At 43.9% G+C, this 20,610-nt stretch overlaps 1 protein-coding gene across 1 annotated transcript in view; it reads left to right on the forward strand.

The window, feature by feature from the left end:
* The first annotated feature begins 1,504 nt into the window (after positions 1 to 1,504).
* KCNG2 (potassium voltage-gated channel modifier subfamily G member 2) overlaps positions 1,505 to 20,610 on the forward strand; it is a 55,818-nt gene continuing 36,712 nt past the window's right edge. The window contains exon 1 of the mRNA XM_042839875.1: positions 1,505 to 1,558. The gene's annotated coding sequence lies outside the window, so the exon portion shown is untranslated. The remainder of the gene's footprint in view (positions 1,559 to 20,610) is intronic.

The raw sequence follows: 20,610 nt of genomic DNA on the forward strand, positions 1-20,610 counted from the left end.
GAAATAAACTTTGAAGGCATCATAATTAAATTGACAATTACTTCTTTAGTGATAACTTTTAGTGAAAACCAAATAGTTAAAAATAATGAAATATTCCCTTGGAAGTTGATAGATTTTTGTACTAAGTGTAAGCAGCAATTAGTAAAAGGATGACATCTGTATGTATGTACAAAGAGCCTTCCCAAAGCCCACAGCTAGACGAACAAACACTTGGGCACACAAAGCATCACACAGCACAAGGTGTGCAACTCACTGGCTTCTTTCACCAGGCTTCTGTAACAGGCATCCTCACGGCTGCTTACTGAAGGTAAGGGTTTACTGTTTTGTTTGAGACATGCGGAGCTGGCTGATGTCCAAGCAAGGAGCAGCCCGAGATTAACACCTTTATCAAGTTCCTATAGTCTCCTATCAGATTTGCTCAGAAAAGGCACTGGTAAATCTACACGTAATCTTTGCTTCAGTCTTAAGAGGAAAAAAAGCATAATAAAGAGCAGAGCTAGACAGAAGTTTTCCCCGGGGGAAGGGGCAGAAGAAATACTGAAAGAAATTGGAACGAATGCCAGCATAAACAGTACATAAATTACAGACTGGGACTGACAAAAATCAGGACCCAGAAACCATCAGGAGAGACGTTCTGAAGAAACGGGCAAAGATGCAGGGGCGGGAAATACACTTCAACGCCCTTCAGCCTTTTCGTAAGCGAGGCGCTGTGACCCAGGGCAGCCCGGAGCAGCAGCTATTTGCAGGAGCGGCTGGAAGCGCAGGACGATGCCCGCGTGGTTACAGCCACAGACACGGCAGGCGTCACGCTCCGCTCGCTGTTTGCCTCCTGTGGGTGCGCGGCCCGTCCCTGCACACACGCGGGCAGCGCGAGGCTTTACGGCTCCCCGAGTCCCGCTCGCGGCTCCGGGCACGGCGGTCGCGGTCCCTGCGGGCGCCTCGCCCCGCTGACTCCGCCCGAGGGGCCTCCGGAGAAGCTCCGCTCGGCAGCCCTGCCTCGCCGGGGCGGTCGGGCGCTTCTTCACAACGCGTTTCCACGTTGGGATTCCCGGTCGCGGTGACAGGGCAGGGGCGGCGGAGCGATGCAGGAACTCAGCGCGCAGCTCTCCGGGGCGCCGAGCCCAGGGCAGGATTTCGAAGGGGTAAACGTACCTGGGAGGAGCGGCACCCGCGGGACCGCGTTAGGTTTAAGCTCGCGGGCGGCAGCTTCAAACCGGGACCACCCGGGGCGCCTTTCCCCGCCGCGTTCGCGGATCGGTAACAACATCGGTGCCGCCCGCAGGGGCACCTCCCTGCCGGGACAGCCCCGCGCCGTCGGGACGCCCTGGGGCGGCCCGTTCCCAGCCTGGCGGTTACCGGCGTCCCGCCGTCCCTCCGACGAAAACGGCTCCGGCGAAGGGCCGGGCACGGCAACACCTGCCCCGCCGCCGCCGCGAAATGGCCGCCTCCCCAAGCGTGCCCCCCGGCGGCAGGCGGCGCTGCGCGGTCGGCTGGCGGTGGGCGGAGGGGCGCCGCGATGGAGCGGAGGGCGGCCGGCGACTGGGAGGCAGCGTCCGCGGTGAGAGAGGGCTGCGGCTCGCGGCGGCGGGGGGGGGGCGTGAGTGCGAGGGGACGAGCTGAGGTGGCCGGGCCGCCGACCGCGCGGGTCCTGCGCGTCTTTTGCGGAAAGGCGGCCGGCGGGGCGCAGCCGGGAGCCCCGCAAGCCGGGAGCCCCGCAAGCCGGGACCCTCGCGCTGCCGGCTCAGTGGCGCGGCTCCACAGCGCTGAAGGTAACGGAGCTCATTTGGGGGGCTCGGGGACTGCCGGGCAGAGCACTTCTCCCCTCGTCCTTTTAGGGTGTTTATCTTTAGTGCTAGAAATGGGGTTTCCTGGGCTGTCACTGGCGTGGGGTAACGTACTCTGGCATGCGAGCGCAGACGAGCCACGCTCCAGGAGTTCGAGCTGAGCTAGCTCCGGCCGGGCTCCGGGATCTCTCTCGAGGTCTGGTCGATATTCGGTCGGGTTGCCGTATCTACGAAGTGCCGCGTACGGCCAGTGTGATTGATTGCGGATTTCAGTTCGGATCTTAAGCTCCGAGTGCGCGTGTCAGTTGTAGTGATGTTTGTTAGGCGTGTTACTAAAAGTTTGGGTGTTGACACGTTATCAGTAACGATGAATTGTAAATTGTGAAGCAAGGTCGAGGCTCTGCGTTGGCTGTGAACGCACTGAGCCGTGATGACATGCCCTCAACGCAGGGGTTGAGGTTTGTCCCAAACGAGATTGTTGTAAGACTCCCGATGCCCGTGGTCACCTTTCCCAGTGCCGTTCCCTAAGAGATGAGCGCTCTTTCCTGTGCAGCGTCAGTTTAGGAGTTACTTTTACAAGTAGGAGCTTTATGGCGCATCTTTTATTCCTGAGGAAGGTTGGCTGAGTCCATAAAATTGGCGGACTTCAGCTGAGGACTTATTCTTGGTGCAGCCCGCAGTGCCGAAGTTGTTCAGCAGGAGAGGCTTCTTTCAGGTCTCCTTATCCACCACGCTGGAATTCCTTGAGGATGACTTTCAGAGAAAGAACTCAGCTTTGCTCAGAGGATCACATACCTCTTTTATTTGCTCTTTTTAAGTCTTCCCTAGAGCAATAAGTAGAGGGTATGGAAGGAAACTACGAGTGAACATTCAGCACTTCCTCTCCCTTATGGGTAAGCCAGGAGACATTCGGACTTGCTGTGGGTCCTGGAAAGGTTTCTAGCCAAGCATGGAAGATCAGATTTGGTACTGCTACAGGAAAATGTAAGGTGGGGGAAGGGATAGTATTCCTTTTTTGTTCCTCATTCTTTATGTGAAGAAAGGTTAAAAATTGGCATGTGTGGTTTTTTTTTTTCCGGGTCACTTTTAGCTGTTTAATCAGTGTGTCCATTTCTCTGAAATCTCAAGACTTCTGCCTTTAAAAGAAGATTGCCTGATGTTTTCAGGCAGTGTGGATCTGAGATATTACTGCATTTGTTAGGAGATGAACAGCACTTGGCCATGTGCCTCTGGTCTTGTGCCTGATACTACATAGTGGGAGCGGTGTGTTAGCTGTCAATAAATGTCTGTCATCTCTTAGGTCTTAATTATAAAATGGTTTTAAAACGGCACGCAAAGGAAACTTTCAGCTCAGTACATAAATGTGGTAGAGCCCTGTGTATGAATACCACAGTGCCCCACATCTACCGGCACTGTGTCCATTAATAAAGCCCTGATTTGTTTCTGTGGCTTCAGTTTCAAAGCCCTAAAATATGCGCAGTTTTCAGTATGGTGGTTGGGTGTGGGTTTTTTTTCTCCTCCTTTAGCAGGTCTTTGCTTGTAAAACAGGTGCATTTCTTCTTAAAAGAAGATTCAGGAAGGGTTGAAATAGCAGTTGGATGCTTTTCCCCTTTTCTTTGCTCTCACGTTTGATTCCGAGAATAATTTCAGGACAGTCTGAGGTTGCTGCTAAGTAATCTGTCCTGTATCAGGCACTAAACGCAGTACTGTCTGGAAGGGAACTGTGAGTCAAGCAAATGCTGGACAGCTTTTGATGTACTGTGGAAACCCTCTGTAAAAAAGTTGTACTTCTGTAGCGGAAGATCTGCCTAGCTTTGGAATCTAGTGCAAGAATAGCTGGTGGGAGCTGCCTGTATAGTAGCTGACCTACCCTAGTGTCCTGCACACCCATGCTGTCTTTCGAAGTCTGAGTACAGCTGTTACCTTGTTAACTTGCTCCTGGCAATGATTTGCTTATCTTGAGCAATCGGGAGCACAAAAGAATTGGATGTGATTGCTGTGTCCTGCCTTTGCAGGGCAGAAAGATGGGGAAGCATCTTGAGACTGAACAGAGGATAAAATACATTTTCAATTTGTGTTATTAAAGGAAGAAACAGAAAACAGGAGTAGTAAAAACTCCAAATGTTTTCTAAAGCTGTAAATGGTCGAGGAAGCTGTATCGTATTTTAAGAACTATGTAGGTGCTCTGGGACCAGAATTATTGAATTTTGGGACCAGAATTATTGAATTTTTCTTACAGGTAAGTCTCATTAGGGGGTTTAGAAACTTTGTCAGGTGTATACAGATGGTGAGGATCAAGATTGTTTTTTAAGAAAAGCTCCAAAAAAATTAAAACAGAAAAGAAACTGAGAGACTCTGACTCAATGCAACACGTACACTGCATTGAGTTGAGTAGCTTATTTGCTTAATTAAGGCATCCATTTTGAGTTATTTGACTTGCACATTTCCCTACTCAGATTAATGTCTTCATCACAGTGATCGTTAAAGCATTTATATTCAATGAACCTTCATTGCTTTTTTTAATCAGTCAGGTATCTTTAGGTATTCATAATAATCTTGATAACTTCAAGATGCTTTTCCTTCTTTTCTGGTGAGTTATAATTTATATTCTTATTCTGCATCACAGCTGAACCCGTATTCCATTTCAAGAGGCAGTTTAGCCACAAGTCATACTCTTGGTTCTATTTGTTTGCCTAGTGTCTTGTTGTGTGGAAGACCTTTTTCCTGCTCCTTGCTTTCCTTTTTCAGTGGGGTGTAGATACCGAAGTGAATTCAGGTTCTGTGTGGCGTGGTTGAATGTTAAGCAGAACCAGGATTTAAAAAAAAAAAGTGTTTGAAGACCTGGCTAATGTAGGACAAGTGCTGATGGTTGTGTCTGGCTTTCACCTGACTTCCCAGAAGGACAGGCTGATGCTCGGCTTTGTGACTCACCATGAGAGAGGGGCCAGAGTCACTCTGCTTCCTTGATGCTGCCTTGCTGCCCTCACCAAGTCAAAACTCATTTGTAACGTCATGCTAAAAGGCAGTGTGCTTTAGGATGAGGGCTTTACGTTTAAAGACTTTCAGTGCTTCCACTAACCTTAGGTGCGTGTGAAAACACTGAAGAGTGATTTCTGGAGCATTATTCCTATTAAATATTTAGAGTCTCTGCATCTTTTTCACCCTCAGAGGGGGGGAAAGAAAAAGGATAGTCTCACAGCTTCCTAACATGAACTGACATCTCTGTTAAATGTTCAGGTTATACCAGCAGATGTGCTGTTTCAGAACCGTAATGATGATAAAATGTGAAACTTCAAAGTGGAACAGACATTTGTGGTACGTTTTCCTAATGGCAGAAAACAAAAGGGAGAGTTTAAATGGCTGTAATTGAATCAGGTCGTTTTAACATCTTCCTACTCCGAGTTAGAAAAGGTGCCAAACAATCTCTTTTAAATTAAAAGTAGTAAGGGTCATTAAAACTGTTAAATGTGGCGCCAGCTATTGAGAAGAATTAACACGAAGTGGCTTTGTTCACAGGATATCCACACAAATAATGGTTCTCTGTGCTTACTTGGTCAGCCAGTGCATTTCATTTTCTGAGCAATCTTGGCAGAACTCAAGTTTGTTGATAACAAAGGTTCCAACTAAGTTGTGTTAAATTGGAGTTCTACACAGCTGGCAGGGGGTAAATCAATATTAGGCACATGGAAAAGAACATGAGTGTTTAAAAGGAAAAAGAATTGTAAGGAAGATTCTAGGAATATTAAAGCAACAACAATTAAACAAAAATAAATACATTAAAAATGTATCCTTTCGGCATCACTACCCTAGGTGAAAAACCATGCATACCAGTGATTATGGAGATTATTATATCTTTTTTCAGAGCTTTGAACTTCTTGAAGAAGCAAATACTGTTTGGACTGAGATGATCTGCACAGGGAGCTCTTTGAAAGATTAATGGTATTGGGTTGAGTTAGAGCCATTTGCCTGAGCCCTCTATTGATGGCTCCATTAGCAGAATGAATAGACTGGTATCAGCTGGGCAGGAAATGAAAAATCAGCCAGTTCTGGTGCTGTCTGTGCTCAGGTTTGTCTTGTGCCCAGGAGCTCGAGTGAGTAGCTGTGTTATGCTGCTTGCACGCTTCTCAATCTGAACTGGGTCTCGAACCCAGTGTCCACATCCCTGCCTGCACAGGTAGGAGCTCAAATCTGGGTGCGTCAGGGATTTGGGGCCCCTGGAATGGTAAGTAAATTCAGTTTTCTGAGAAGAGCCATTCAGTATATACAAATATATATACATATATATATTTAAATATATATATATTAGTGTTTCCAGTGAGACTTTATTGGTAACAGCTGAAAATGAGGCTTCTCAGATATACAGAAAAGCATGCATTGTGTGCTGACTGCAAGGCAAATTCCTCACATTTAATGCATATTTACTGTATCTGAATTACAAGACATCTGTAATTTCAGAATATTTAGGAGGAGGACAGGTAAAGAAAAGAGGAAAAGTAAAACAGTCAGATTTAGAATTAAACTATCCTCTGGAGGTTCTCACAGCCTCGTCCAATAATTCTTGTGGCAAACCTTTAGCCCTGAGAAATATCCCTAACATCTTCAAGTCTCACTAAGTTCTAAGACTTTGGGATTCTGTTTGTCCAGGGCGTTGAACAGAGCAGGATTCTGAATCTTACATTTCCATACATTATTTTATTTTTCCCATCTAGAACTGAACTTAAGTTACTGTCTTTAAATCTTTGGCACATCAAACCAGCTTTGAATCAATGAAGAAACTGGTTGCCACTGATCTGACTGAAAACAGGTCATCTCCTGGGGTAAATCTGCTCATTGTTTGAGCTTGCGAGGATCTGTGTTATCTTGATGTCTCTCTCTCTTTCACCCCCTTCTTTGGCGCTGCCTCTCCCTCACCATGGCTCATCAGCACATGGGTTGTGAGCCCTCCTGTCTGTTCACATCACTGCTATGATGGGCTGTCATTGGCTTGAGCTGGAACAATCTTGTTTGTAGCTGAACTGAAAATCTTACAGCTGGACTGGCTTCGATGAGTAATAATATAACACCCTATGCAGCAAAAACAGCAACAGGAGCATGCCTGTCTAACCACAGAAACGATGTAATTAATGAAGGGAAGGATGTGTGATTCCCTTCCGTGAGCTGAGGTCACGTTCCTTGCGTGGGTGATGTGAAGGCATGTCAGCCCCGAGGTTGGCATGCTGTTCAAAATTGATCATCGAACGTATTGACGGGTTTTTCAGCAGATTAGAAGAATTGTTGTGTTATTTATTTTTAAAAAGATAGCCGTCCAGTTTTGGAAATGAGACAGAAACAATTGCTAGAGAAAGTGCATCCTAAACACTGGAAAGGTCAAAATACTAGGGGAGGGGATAGGCTGGGCTTGAGGAATAGGAAGGAGGGTCTTTGAACTTCAGGCTGAAGAATCCTGCCTAATTCCCTCTGGTGGCTGGTGAACAGCAGGAGAAACAGTTGTTTTCCTTCAGATTTCCAGTGCAGTTTTTTCAACCGATAAAGGCAGGAAGCTGGAGCCTCCATGGAGGCTCTGCAGTCGTTATATAAATCTGTTAGACAAAAGTCGGAATGAAGCCCAATCTCTGCAGTTCAGAGCTTTCCAAATGTTACTCCAAGGCTAAGGGCTGTGTAGGTTAGGATTGTGCTAACTGACCTGCTAGATTGAAATTCCTCTGTGGCTCTCAAGAATGATTTTTCTCACAAACTTTCTTTGATAGTGTGATTGAGTTCAAGAGGTAATGCATTAAAAGCAGTTGTTTCCCAGGGTGTAGAACACATGCTCAGACGTTTAATTTGTAATTCTGACATAATAAACAACTCTTTATGATGATGGCTGTAAAGTACTTTGGTTCATGAAAATTTTGATGCACCATCAGAATTGACACCATACTTCCATGCTTTGTGCTTCCTTTCCTCTTCTCTTTTTTCCTGGTAGTGCATTTTCAGTTGTGTTTTGAGAGCAGAAGCTCGCTGTGTTTCTTCACACATTACTGTTACTGGACCTTTTGCCATCTTTCAGGCTGTGCAACGTTGTCAATCAGCTGAACTGTTAAATTTATTTACAGTAATGCTAACCCAGTTCTAACCTTACCCAGCTGTTCAGAATAATGGATGATTTTACCTTCCAGCAGATTTCAAACCTAAGAAATCAGTGAAGCCATGGGAAACTTGTTTGGGATTTTTATGGCTGTATACATGCACTTACCTTGAATGGCATCGTTTATGTGATGTTGTTTAATGTTCAGAAGTACACATTACAATCTTGACCCTATTATGTTTAATCACAGTGTGGAAGTACTCACATTAATTTTCACAGTCTTACTTCCAAGCTGATTTTATGTACAGCGTTTATGTTCAGCTGAGCAATTTGTGTTTGCTGATTAGGGGAAGGTCATGGTTCCACAGCAGCACATCTGGACTTCTCTGTTCTTCACCCTACATAAAGGGAGGAGCAGTGCCAGGCATACCAGTTCTAATTCAGATATGGTTGATTTCCAGAAGTTCTGGACCTAGAATAATTTTCTTGCTCCTTTCTTCTTCCTGATGTTTGTCAAAGTCATTTATTCAGGGCTGCCTTTCAGCTGTGATTTTTCATGTTGTTAGATGTCTGTTATATCATCAAAGGTTTCAAAAAGGACTTTTCTGAGCCTTGACTCAAAAACCTGTGAAAACCTTTGAAAGTATACATGGATAAATGAAGCTGATTAGTGTTATATATGAAAGAGAGAAGTAAAAGGAATTTTTGAATTGTTCTTTGTGACAAGAAGAAGTTCAAGAAGAGTTCTTGAGGCTAGTATAAGGCTCCATTTTGTACTTACTGGCTTTGAAACAAAAGATTGAGTCCTTTGGGGTATGTACAACTTTATCAGAGAGTATAAACAAACAGCATATCCTCCGTATTTTGGAGAGTTGTAGCATTTGGTAACTGTAGATTCATAATCTTCCCTTTTGTGTGTATATTCTTAATGTAATATCACCATATTCTCATGCAGTATTCTCATTTCAGTATTACAGTTAGTATTTCCCAAAATCCCTTATTCTCAGTTCAGCCTGTCTTTGTGGTTTTATGAGGCTTCGTGCTGTGAAGGCTTCCTCTGACTGCAGAAAGACTTGAGTTTATTCTGGAGACTGCTGTTAAGGGCTCAGCAGTGGAAGCAGTTCCTGGGGAATTGTTCTTGGCTGTGCTGATGTAAATCAAAGGCTCCTGTCCAGATTTACCTTTGTATAAATGAGAGCACATCTGAGTCCTAGATGTTTGTTCTAGTATTTCTTTGTACTTGTACTGTAGGATAGAATTAAAACCTTCAGTCATAGATTAATAATATGTTATTCTTGGTCTAAGCAGTGGTGGAAGTTCTGATTTGATTTCTTTTCTGCCTTTGAAATAAAAGTCTGAGAAAAAAACTTGCATTCAGTTGATCCTGATCCTGCCAGTCTTTACCCTGATGCATTTAAATGTTCCTACTGAGTACATAGGTATCCTGAAGTGAGCATGGACTCCTTTAAGTAAGGGGTTTCAAGAGTGGGTTTTTACAGAACTTTTAAATACCTTGCATTTATCAAACCTCATATATCCTAATTACTGCATCACAGCTTGTCATGTGAAGAAGTATGGTGAATTGTTTGGAATAGCAGTGTTGGTACTCTATGGGTTCTGGCAGTGAATTGGACTGACAAGTAACACCTGTTCAGACTTTAAGTATGTGCATACTTCTCAGAAATAAGCTTTTTAGTTTTATATCAAACATAGCCACTATGCAACAACCTAGTGTAACTCTAAATGTTGGGTCATAGTCTTTTAAGATTGTCTGCAATTAAATTTGTTCTCTAATTGAAGGTATCTTCCTGCAACTAAAAGTGGTAGAAGACCAGTGTGTGCATCTGAGACCCATACTTCCATGAAATGAATGAATGAAGCTACTTAAAAAAAAAAAAAAAAGTCCTGAAAACAGGTTATGTTCCTGGATACATGTATTCTAGTCTGAAAACCCAAAGCCAAGTGGGAATTGGTCGTGTATAGTGACAGCAGCCTGATTCTTCTCTTAAGCCTGTGGAGTCAACATTTCCCTGAACTTTTCTTGTCTCCTTCTTGGTTCAGAAGATTTTCCAACTGCAACCTAAAAATTAAAGAGGTGACATGAGACTAGCAGTAGCTTAGACAAGATAGATTTTGCCAGACTTTTGTCTTTCTGGAACTTTCAAACAGGAGCAAAGAGTCCTAAAAAAATGATAATCCTTCATCAGGAAAGGAAATGGTTATACTGAGGTTGGAAAAGACCTCCAAGATCATCCAGTCCAACTGTCCACCTGTCACCAATATTTTCCTACTTAACCACATCCCTCAGCACAACGTCCAAATGTTCCTTGAACACCTCTGGGGACAGTGACTCCACCACCTCCCTGGGCAGCCCATCCCAGTGCCTGACCACTCTTTTGGAGAAGAAAGTTTTCCAGATGTCCAACCTGAATCTCCCTTTGTTCAACTTCAGTCCATTCCCTCTTGTCCTATTGTTAGTTAGCCAGGAGTAGGGGCCAACCCCACCTCACCACAGCCTCCCTTTGGGTGGTTGTAGAAAGTGGTATGTTCCCCCCCGAGCCTGCTCTTCTCCAAACTAAATCATCCCAGGTCCCTCAGCTGTTCCTCATACGGCTTGTCACATTGACTGTTGGGTGAAGGTTCTTTGCCAAAGGGTGGCTGGGCACTGGAACAGGCTCCCCAGAAGATTGGTCACGGCACCAGGCCTGCCAGAGTTTAAGAAGTGTTTGGTCATTGCTCTAAAGACGTATTTTGGAGTGATCCATTGTGGAACCAGGAGTTGGACTCAGTGACCCTTGTGGGTTTCTTCCAAAGTAGGATATTCTATGATTCTGACTCTTTGCCACTATTACTTCAGAGATTTCTGCAGGGTGTTGGCCTGGTACACTACAGTTCTTGCCTTGTTCTTTGTCATAAAAGTTATACGAGGCCCATAATGATCTATTTAAAGAATTTTTATAGTACTTTTCTTCTCAATAACCTAGATATTCCCTGTGTACCCTAGCTCAATCAACCTCAATTGCAGGCAGAACTGTTGAGGAGACAGTGTACAGATCTCGGAGGAATGCGCAGAAATAATTTGCAGTCCTGATGGAGAGCAGTGTTTTCTTAATTGTCATTTTTAATGACTCTGAAGAATCCACTGGAGTATGTTAGATTATGCCACTCTTTTTATTCTTAAGAGCGAACATTATTACTAAATGGGATAGAAAGGTGTAAAAGAAATCAAACTGTTTATTTTCAGAATGTAAATGAAAATGCAGTGTTTGGGTTTGCCTTTGTAGGGGCAAGCTGCCTGTGTGAGCAAGACAGCCATTATTGTGCATTATGAGGTTTTTATGTCTTATTTCCTTTCATTATTAATGAAAGTTAGTAGGGGAGGTACAAATTGCAGCCATTTATAGCTGGAATTACAGATGACCATCAAGCGCATTAAAATAGGCATCGTGTAAGCATATCCATAAGGTGTAAAACTGCACAGTCTGGTATTTTCTATCTAAAATGGTCCCAGCTCAGAGCAGAACGGTAGTGTTCAGGCTGTTTAGCCATATGTATGGCTGGTGAGCTTCATCTCTGTGCCTGGGGAGATCATGGAACAGATCCTTCTGGAAGACATATTAAGGCACGTGAGAGATGAGCAGGTGATCTGAGACAGCCAGCATGGCTTTACCCAGGGAAGGTCATGTCTGACCAATCTGGTGGCCTTCTGTGATGGAGTGATGATGTCAGTAGACAAAGGGAAGGCAAGCAGTGTCATCTGTCTGGACTTGTGCAAGGACTTTGATCTGGTCCCCCACCACGTCCTTTTCTCTAAATTGGAGGGAGATGGATTTGAGAGGTGGATAAGGAATTGGTTGGAAGGTCGTAGACAGAGGGTTGTGTCTTTGACTTAGGCTGTTGAGGACCTTCACACAAGTCTCTGTCTGTTCCATCACCTGATGTAATTTGGAGAAGATGCATCTGCTTCTTTCAGGGGTACCTAAAATACTGAAAACGTACTTTGGCACCTTGAGGCAGGGGGAGAAGATGCCTTAGACTGCAACTGGATACCAACTGTAAAGTACACGTTATCTTTAGGAAGACTGAATGGACTAATGTGCACAGATGTCCTTCACTCACATCCTTTCTGGAGGACAGCACATGGCATTTCAGCTCTGAAAAAGCACTGTGCAAAACAGCACCTCCTTATTTAGCAGGTCAGGTCAGTTTTCTCTGTGGGTGCAAGATGACTAACTTTGATTTTGTAGAAGACTTAATTCAGAGCTGCTTATGAGTTGGACAGATTCAAAGGAAAATTTTCCCTTATCTCATGCGCCATGAATCAACTTGAAGAAGCTATGGAGCTGAGCAAATTATGCCATGGACATAAAGTAGAGTAATGTGGTTTGAGTAGAGGCAGAAGGAGTAGATGGAAGGAAAATAGCTCAATGTAACCAACCAAGAGTTTGTTTCTTTTATACATGGCCTTTCTATTTTCAAATGAGAAATGCTCATTTACAGATCAAAAATTAGATGTACAGAGTATTTCCTCAAATTTCCTTTGACTTTCCATTACAGTTGGTAATCCACTATGCAATTTGTTGTCCTCACTATGCTCAAAAAAAAAAAAAATCAAGAAACAGATACTAAAACTGTTTGTATCCATCTGCCTCAGGGACCACAGTCAGATGGTACGATTTTAGTCAGGGTATTGGTGTACTGTAAAAGCAGGGTCTAGAAGGAAAAACTTGCTTGTTTATTCATTGACTAAGGAAAGGAAGACATTTGTGCTAAGGATAGCATATACTTTTGGGTTTGGATTTTTTTTGTTCATATAGTGTGCCTCGGGAATACTTCTCAGCATTGAATGGCAGTTGAAATAAGACTAGTCAAGCCTAAGTTGAGATGGGTGCTCAAAGTTTGTCATACTCTCTTGTCAGGAGTATAGACTGTCCTCTTATGATCTCACACCGGTATTGAATTTCAGCAGACCAAGCTTTTTAGAAGTGCCAGGTGTAATGAATTGAGATAAATGATGAAAAGTGCTGGCAGTTAATTAACTTAGTAAACTAGGGTTACATATCAAACAGGAAGAAAGAAAAGTAGTGAGAAGAAAGGAAAACTGATACTAGACCTTGTCCTAGGAGGTAAAAGATTATATGAGAAAAAGGAGCAAATTGAATTTGCAAAATTAAATGGAAAGAAATGGATGGATTTGGAATAGCATTCATTAGAACATAAGATTATTTACAGTAAAGGTTCCAAGGGAAGAAGGAATATAAGTTAGTAAAACAGAATGACACTGAAATAATGTCTGAACACATCTGCTTTTGCACACTCTGAATTTTACAATAGCCTCTAACTGGGTTTGTTTTGCTGAAACAGTTGTGATTCTTTTTATGGAGAAACTGCAAATGCTGAAAGAGGTACTATAGGAATACTTACTCATATTAAAGTTTAGCATTTGTTATTTAATATGCAATATCCTCTGGGTTTGAATAGCCAAGTCTGTATTGGATTTCTGGTTTGGGTGTTTCCATTCATCTGTGGAATGAAAAATGTACATTTGAGCATATGGAGCTGGAGATCAGTGACAATTGGTGTCCATCAGGGTCAGCACTGGGACTGTTGCTCTTTAATATCTTCATCAGTGACATCAACATTAAGATCAAGTGCACTCTCAGCAAGTTTGCAGATGGCACCAAGCTGTGTGGTATGGTTAACATGCTTGAGAGATGGGATGTTATTCAGAGAGACCTAACGAGCCCAGGTGAACTTCATGAAGTTCAAGAAAAGCAAGTGCAAAGTCTTGTACCTGGGTCATGTGCATGGGAATTGCCAGGTCATGGTCTGAACCAAAGGTTGAGCACCAGGTGAGAAGGTGTGGCTAACCAAGGGAGCTCAAGTGCAAGCATTGCACCTGAGTGACCCTGGGCCCACCCTTCCTTACTTGCATTTAAGGGTTAGTAGCTGAGTAGCATCTCTGGATAGAGATAGTGCTCTTCTTGAGCTGTCACCAGTCATCAGAAAGGGTGAGCTATTTTTTCTTCTTGTCATCTTCCTTTGCTCCATAGTGCTTGCATTCCAGTAGAAGCCACTGCCATTGCCTTCCTTTGCTCCACAGTCGTGACAAACCCCACTATCAATACAAGCAGGGGGACAAAAAGACAGAGGGCAGCCCTGTTGAAAAGATCTTGAGGGTACTGGTAGATGGCAAGTTGGACATGAGTCAGCAACTTGCCATCACAGCCTAGAGTGCCAACCATGTCCTGAGCTGCTTCGAAAGAACTGTGGCCAGGGGGTTGAGCAGGGTGATCCTGCCTCTCTGCTCTGCGCTGGTGAGGCCTCACCTCTGTGTCCAGATGTGGAGTCCTCAGCATAGGAGAAACATGAACCTGTTGGACCCTGTGACCGGGTCACAGATGTGATCCCCTGTGAGGAGGGGCTGAAAGACCTGAGGCTCTTTAGCTTGTAGAAGAGAAGATTCTGGGGAGACCTGATGTATGTATGTCTTTCAGTATCTAACCGGGGCTATAAGAAAGATGGAGACAGACCATTTAGCAGGGTCTGTGGTGACAGGGCGATGGGAAATGTTTTCGAACTTGAATGGGGGAGATTTAGATTGGATATAAGGAACAAGATTTTCACAGTGAGGGTAGTGAAGCACTGGAACAGGTTGCACAGAGAGGTGTAGATGCCTTCTGTTTGGAGACATGGAAGGTCAGGCTGGACCAGGCTCCCAGCAATGTGATCTGGATGTATGTGTCTGCTCATTGCTGGTGAGTTGGACTCGATGATCTCTGAAGGTCCTTTCCAACTAAACAATTCTGTGATTTCAATAGCTGCATAGCTAATTAGCTGTTGGCACTATGTGGGCATGCTTGTATGCATACAGATAAGGAGGCAGTGAAAAATTGACCTTACATGTAATTTACTTTTGTTACTGTTTGGATAATTTAAAAGCTGTCAGCCCTTGCTTATTGAAGGTGTCAGGAAATTTTAATTTGTTGCCCATGTGTTCCGTGTTAACAATGCAACAAATCCTGTTGTGTTAGAGCGTGCAGCTGTAAGTGATGATGAAGAGCAAATGACATCAGTGCACAGTGCACTAAATGAAAATGCAGGGTGAAACTAACTTCTGAGACAAGCGCTAAAGAAAAGTTTGTCATCTGAAAAACTGGCCTGAGCTCTGTCTGTTGCAAAAATCACATTTTAAGGCCTGTGGGGATCAGTTCACAAAAGCTTTGAGGGTAAGTGTTAGGTAAATTAAAAAGTAAACCCAGCTTCAATACTCCATATTCAGTCAGAGAAATTGTAAAGAGCTTTTGACTTTGTGGCTTAAATTTGATGGCAAGGGATAATTGGAAAGAAGTTCTGTGATAGAAAACCATTTCTTACAGGACTATTTCTTACAACACGTGACCAAATGGTATGTGTATTTTATGTGCTGTGCTGTATAAATGTAACTATGAATGTCTCTGTGAAAGAGGAAATGGATCTGATAACAAGGAGCTGGAACTGATGCATGATGAGTTGATACTGTGAGGTGTTTGTGGTGAAAGGATCTGTAAAAAAGGAAAAAGTATGATGCTGTACTAAAGGATAACTTAGACAGTAAATAAACTGTTTCAAAATGAATTTGCTCAGTTGAGAAGTAAAAACAGTGCAAGCATCTGCTTTGCCTTTTTATTACTAGGAAAGCAGCAGAAATGAAGTTAAGAGAAGAATAGAAGGTGTTTTATTCATGTTCTAGTAAAAAATAAAATGATCAAGATTTGGTTGAAAGCATTACTCACTTGTGAGGATATAAGAGTGAATGTCCAAAAATGAGATGCTTAGCAAAAATTATGATGTATCCAGGAGAATTTGGAATGGAAATGTCTGTGGCAACTGTAACATTTCTCACCACTGTCCATCTAGAATGGCTGGATGTAGTGGAGCTTTTGCTGTTGCAGTCTTTCAGTATGGAAATAAAACCATTTGGGAATGTGAGGTAGGGATGGAAGTGGATCATTAAAGAGGTTAAGACTGGTGGCAGCATGGGCTGTAGTGACCATGTCCTGGATGACGTCATGTACTTGAGGAATATTAGCCTAGCAAAGAGCAGAGCCAGGACTGTGAACTTCAGGATGTTTAAGAAATTGTTGGAAGAGATCCCTGAGAAACTGTCCTTAGGGATATAGTAGCAGGACAGAGCTGGCAGCCCTTTGAGGACTCTTTTCTGAGAGAGTAAGAGCTCTCCATCCACCAGCATAAGAAATCAAGCAGAGAAGGCAAGAAACCAGCATGACTGATGAAGCCCTTGCTGATCAAACAGAGGGATAAGAAGGAAAAGCATAGGTAGTGGAAGCAGGGATGAGTGGCCTGGGAAGAATGTAGGTATGCTGTTAAGACATGTAGAGATGAGATAAGGAAAACAAAGGTGCATATGGAACTGAATTTGGTAACGGATGTAAAAAATAACAAAAAGGGATTCTAAGGTACATTGTTCAGAAGAGAAAGGCAAAGGAGGGTGTATCCCCTTTGATAAATGAGAAGAGAGAACTGGCTCCAGGTGTGGAAGTTAAGGCACTCAGTGAGTTCTTTGCCTCTGGTAGTCAGACTTTCTGTGCCTCACGTGTCCCTGAACATCTACTTAGGGGCTGGGGGAGCAAATCCCTCCCACTTTAAGAGTGGAGCAGGGCCAAGACTGCCTCATGAGACTGGATGTATACAAGCCGATGGGGTCAGACAACATGCATCCTGGAGTCCTGAAGGCATTGGCTGATGTGGTTGCAAAGCCACTCTCTACCATATTTGATATTTGTCCTGTGAGGAGAGGCTGAGGACACGTGGGCTGTCCTGTCCTGAGGAGGCCAAGAGGGGAAGCAGAGAGAGGTACTGGGCTCTGTGCCTGGTCGTTGGTGTCTGGACTTGTGGTAACAGCATAAAGCTTTACCAGGAGGGAGTCAGACTGGGCATTGGGAAACATTTATTTGGTGTGATGGTGGTCAGATGTTAGAGTAGATTTTCTAGAAAGGTGGTTGATGTACTGTACCTTGTAGTGTTCAGGAGGTGTTTGGAAAAAGCCTTGATCAGTGCGGTTTAATTTGGGAAGTTGAAATCAAGTGAAAAAGGGTATCTTCTGGCAACCTTGAATGAGTTCTGTAGTGAGAGTTTTAATGCCCCTTCTGAACAAAGCATTTTGGATTGATTACCTCCAAATTTTCCATTTTTAAACCATGAGTGCTAGAGACATGCAACTCATAGAGCCTTCCTGACAGAAAGAGAAGACCAAGTGGTAATGGACTGAGCTAGCTTGAAATTCCTGGTCGTTTTTCTGATGACAAGGAAATTTATGATATAGGGGAAGAGAAACATAGAGGAAGAAACCCTGCAGGCTTGGAGTGTGCTAGAGATACCAAGATGTTCCCTTCTACTTCACCCTCATGATGCCCCACCTGCGGTACTGCATTCAGGTCTGGGGCCCTCAGCAGAAGAAAAATGTGGAGATGTTGGAACAGGTCCGGAGGATGGCCACAAAGGTGATCAGAGAGCTGGAGCACCTCTCCTATGAAGACAGGCTGAGGGAGCTGGGCTTGTTCATCCTGAAGAAAGCAAGGCTTCAGGGAGACCTTATAGTGGTCTTCCTGTACTTAAAGGGAGCTTGTAAGAAGAACGGGGAGAGACTACAGAAGCATGTAGAACAAGGGGCAATGGTTTTAAACTAAAAGAGAGTAGACTTAGGTTAAACATTAGGAAAAGATTATTTCCTCAGAGGGTGGTGAGGCACTAGAACAAGTTACCCAGAGAAGTTGTGGATGCCGCATCCCTGGAGATGTTCAGGACCAGGCTGGATGGGGCTTTGGGCAACCTGACCTAGTGGATGTCCCTGCCTGTGGCAGAGGGGTTGGAACTAGGTGGTCTTTAAGTTCTCTTCCGAACCAAACCATTCTGTGATCTGGCAGAAGGATTTATTGTTTGTAGTGCTTGCAGAATAAGTATGCTTTGTGAGTAACAGCATATCCTTTCACAGCGTGAAAATAACTGCTCAGAAACAAAACCCTGTCAGCAGCAGTGATGCTGTAAAATGAACCCCACAGCTTTATTTTCTCCTGACGTTTCTGCGTAGCTGCGAGTAGTTGCAGCAGAATAATGGTGAGAAATTTGGCAGAAGTGAAAGGTGTTATGAACAGTGGAGTGCTTTCTTATGGGGAGCACGAATTGTTCATTTGCTCGACAAATAGAATATCTGCAAAATCAATTAGTAGGTAAAAAACCTGAGTAAATAACCTCTGAGCATCAACCATTGTCCCGTATTGTTTTCTTAACATACTACTTTCTTACCTGCTTTTATTATAGTAAGTTCCTTACTAGGAAATGTGTTGTGTCAAAAACCTCTGGACAAGTGGTCCTGTTAGAGCTGAGCTTCTTGTATTTCTAATGCTGAAGCATTTCTCTGAAAATTTTGTTTCAGACCACGTGTTGACCTTTGTATGTGTTGTGATGACCTCTGGTCACCAATGTTTTCCACCAAGATGCCAATGAAATGTTTTCATCTGTTGCACACGCAGTTATTGAGCCTGTTACCCTACCTGTCGCACCTGTTTGTTCTGGTGTTTTTAGAAGGGGACATGATTGAAGGATTCAGGGTGACTGTTGAACATACAACCATCCCAGTTACGTGCAATATTTTACTTGATTTTAAAGCCATCATCTTCACTGTGAAATCTGCTAAATGTCACTGTTTTGCTTAGGTAAATCCATCAAAGTAGAGATGTGTACAAAACAAGGTTTTAAAAATGCTATCAGCATTGCTCAGCAGTTGCCTGAAATAATTGCACAGATAAATGAAAAAGCATGTCTTTGAATTAAAGGGTTTCTCTGCAGCATGCAGCAATGGCAGGACAGGGCAGGAGGAAGTTGGATGCTGAGAATTGGAATTACAGGGAAGCCTTGGACTGTTTTAGTTCATTTTCATCCTCTTCTTCAGGTCAAGAGTGTGAGGGATGCATCTATAACCCCAAACTGCGAAAGGCCTATCTTGGCACCTGTTTGAGGAAAAAGTCCAAACATCTCCTGCCATCCCAGCAACCGAAAGCATCAACACTTCCACCCAGAACCTCTGGCTTTATCCAGTCAACTTTTTTAGGAAAGTTAGTGTTGTCAGTATAGGCATCGGTCTAAGAGGAGTTCAGAATAGAAGAACGTAAGATGCCATGAAGTTGGATGACGTTTGAAAATTAGTATAAATACGAGTGATACTTTGTTCTTAATTTCTTTTTAATTTTTTTTAATTCAAGTTGTTGCAGAATTTCTGTTTCACCACACCTGAAAGCTGCAAATGTATATGTTCCTTAGCAAATACTACACAATACAGGATGGCAGTGGGATCTTCCTCTTCAGATAGAGATGCATATTAATTATGAAAATGTAAAGTTGTATCCAAGGTAAGATCTGGAGAGTCATCTCATTTAAAAACATGTCTGGCAGACAGGATTCCTTAATTCTGCCCATCTATCATAGGCAGAGAATGCTCACTGCATTATGCAGCAGATATTAGCATTGTGTCATTATTCCGAGTGTTCAGTTTGTGGCACCAAGCCTTAATGGAGCTCTGCAGCAGAGTTACAAACTCCTTCTGTTTAAAGGTCACCTCATCCAACAGCTCTAAAAACTGCAGTCTCATTTGTATTGTGCTAAAATGTGTGTCCCTGTGCATATGGGTAGTTTTATTGGGACAAACAAAGCAGAAGTTCTAGAGACAGAAGAGTCTAATGGGAGCCTGGTCCAGCCTGACCTTCCATGTCTCCAAACAGAAGGCATCTACACCTCTCTGTGCAACCTGTTTCAGTGCTTCACTACCCTCACTGTGAAAATCTTGTTCCTTCTATCCAATCTAAATCTCCCCCATTCGAGTTTGAAACCATTTCTCATTGTCCTGCCACCTCAGATCCTGCTAAATGGTCAGTCCCTTTCTTTCTTATAGCCCCCGTTAGATACTGAAAGGATGCCATCAGGTCTCCCCGGAGCCTTCCCTTCTCCAAGATGAGATGTACTGGGGCAAATAGAAGAAATCATTTCTCAACTCTAGCTTCTTCTAGAAGCTAGGACCTGGAGTGTTGGTTGATGCTCGGCTGAACATGAGCCGACAGTGTGCCCAGGTGGCCAAGAGGGCCAACGGCATCCTGGCCTGCATTAGAAATGGTGTGGCCACCAGGAGCAGGGAGGTGATCATCCCCTGTACTCAGCACTGGTGAGGCTGCACCTCGAGTACTGTGTTCAGTTTTGGGCCCCTCTCTACAGGAAAGATGTTGAGATCCTGGAGTGTGTGCGGAGAAGGGCAACAAAACTGGTGAGGGGTCTGGAGCACAAACCTTGTGAGGAGCGGCTGAGGGAGCTGGGATTGTTCAGTCTGGAGAAGAGGAGGCTCAGGGGAGACCTCACTGCACTGTACAACCTCCTGAAGGGAGGCTGTGGTGAAGAGGGATCTGGCCTCTTCTCCCAGGCAGGACACGGGGCAATGGCCGCAAGTTGTATCAGAGGAGGTTCAGGTTGGACATAAGGAAGAACTTCTTCTCTCAGAGAGTAGTCAGGCACTGCAATGGCTGCCCAGGGAGGTGGTGGAGTCACCGTCCCTGGCAGTGTTCAAGACGCGTCTGGATGACGTGCTGTGTGATGTGGTTTAGTGCTGGTGGTGGCAGTGGTGATGAGGAGACGGTTGGACTGGATGATCTTATAGGTCATTTCCAACCTTGTGATTCTTGTGATTCTTGTGATTCTTGTGATTCTTGTGATTCT

This window comes from Centrocercus urophasianus, unplaced genomic scaffold (genome assembly GCF_019232065.1).
Source record: "Centrocercus urophasianus isolate 14NV4802_14NV808 unplaced genomic scaffold, USGS_Curo_1.0 seq_11, whole genome shotgun sequence".
In the NCBI taxonomy this organism is placed as follows: domain Eukaryota; kingdom Metazoa; phylum Chordata; class Aves; order Galliformes; family Phasianidae; genus Centrocercus; species Centrocercus urophasianus.